General features: G+C 34.7%; 1 non-coding gene across 1 annotated transcript; it reads right to left on the bottom strand.

Annotated features, from left to right (window-relative positions):
* Positions 1–1,203: 1,203 nt before the first annotated feature.
* On the bottom strand, positions 1,204–1,310 carry LOC148801295 (small nucleolar RNA R71). The gene has a single exon (XR_016084901.1). It is a non-coding gene; the product is annotated as a small nucleolar RNA R71 (small nucleolar RNA).
* Positions 1,311–2,098: the final 788 nt, after the last annotated feature.

Below are 2,098 nucleotides of genomic sequence, written 5' to 3'. Positions count from 1 at the left end.
TTAAGAGCTTGGCCACCTCTTAATTGATTTGGTTTATGTGAATGAATTGAGAGAGGAATTCACATAATTGACTAAATAAATCATAGTGTGAATTGAATGGTATATAGAGATATATATACATGATTCATCTAATGATATAAGTTTTTCATAGAACTTAATGCATTTCTATCACGAGAACTCTAGTTGAGAGATCGAAGGGTTACTTGATAGAGGTAGATTTGATATATCCTGAGAGGGAATATTAAATAAATTTGGAAAAAACTTTAGCTTATGAAAATAATAAATTATCTTGGTTAATCTAATAAATTGATATCCATTGGAAGGGTTAGGTGGACCAACAGTCCTAGCGCTTCTAATTAGATCATTACAAGTTTTCTTATTAATTACTCTTATTTTTATTTTATTCTTAATTTTCAATAGTTCTTAGATCTGAAATTCGGTTGTCCAAATAATTAAGGAAGGCTATAGTTCTAATACTTATTTTGTTAAATCCTCGTGGGAACGATATCTTTATACTACATGATAACTAGTGCACTTGCTAGGGTTATATAATTATAGCTATGAAGTTTTTGGCGCCATTGTTGGGGATTTAATCCTAAAATAATATTAGAACTTGTTAACTTTGGTTAATTTGGATTTTTATTTTTTTATTTTATCATTATTTATTCGAATTCTTCCTTAGTGTATGACACGCACTAGAGGAGAAGAACTAGCAGAATTCGATCTTAAGATAGAGAGAACCCTTCGCATACTGCAAAGAGCCAACAAAGTAAAGAAAGAGAGGAGGTTGAAGAAGGTGAACTAGCAGAAGAAGAACAAATGGCAGACGAAGCAAATCGAACCCTTTTGGACTATGCTTATCCAACAATGGATGGGGCTACTTCTAGCATTTGCAATCCAACAATCCAAGCCAATAATTTTGAGATCAAGCATGCGATCATCCAAATGATCCAAACGAGTATTCAGTTTAGTGGGTTGCCGAGTGATGATCCTAATGCACATCTTGTTAACTTCTTGGAAATATACGACACATTCAAGCATAATGGAGTTAGCGATGATGCTATTAGGCTTAGATTATTTCCATTCTCATTATGTTATAGACCTAAGGATTGGCTTAACTCACTCCCTGCAGGAAGTAACACCACTTGGAATGACTTGACTCAAAAATTTTTGGCTAAGAATTTTCCACCCTCTAAAACAGCAAAATTAATTAATGATATCACTACTTTTGTTCAATTAGAGAGGGAATCTTTGTATGAGGCATAGGAATGATTTAAAGAGATGCTTAGGAAGTATCCCCACCATGGAATACCAGTTTGGCGTCAAATTCAAACTTTTTATAAAGGTATTACTCCATCTAATCGATCCATTATTGATGTAGCTGCAAGTGGCACAATCATGAGGAAAACTCCAGAGGAAGCCTATGATCTAGTGGAAGAGATGGTATCGAATAGCTACCAATGGAATAATGACCGAACTGATCGAAAGGGAGTACACCATATCGATTCTTTTGCAGCTTTATCTACTCAACTTGCTAATTTGAATAAAAAACTAGATGATGGGAATAAAAAGTATCATACTTTTATCTCCAAATATTCATTCTTTTACATTAAATTAGCACTTAATTGGACTCATTACTCTTGTATTTCGATTTAGGGCAAGCAAGAAAACAAATGGAGGAAAATAAGGCTAATCGGATGATTTTGCACAGTTTCGGCACCATTTAGTAATCGGGGCATAACTCTCAACTCCGGACTCCGATTGGGATGATTCAAGATGCACTGGAACGATAAGGGATAGATCCACGACTATCGTGTTTTGGATTTTGACAGATTCGGTGTAAATCAAGGTCAAAATCGGATCCGAAGTCGGAACAAAGTCACAATAAAGCCCAGTTCACAGCTGAAACCCAATTCGTAGGAAAGCCTTGTAGCGGCCCAAGTTATTAAAGAGCCCAACTCGAATTCAAGAATAAAGAGTCCCATCAGATTCAAATTTCAAATGTAATCCTACAAGGATAAGATTATTGAGATTAGATTACTAGATAAGAGATAGGATAGGATTAGATCAAAACTGATTAGGACTTTCTATTTTTGAG

This window comes from Nelumbo nucifera, chromosome 3 (assembly GCF_055504915.1).
Source record: "Nelumbo nucifera cultivar China Antique chromosome 3, China Antique-T2T, whole genome shotgun sequence".
Lineage (NCBI taxonomy): Eukaryota > Viridiplantae > Streptophyta > Magnoliopsida > Proteales > Nelumbonaceae > Nelumbo > Nelumbo nucifera.
Note: the sequence above shows the minus strand (reverse complement) of the source record. Positions and strands in the feature narration are given on the sequence as shown.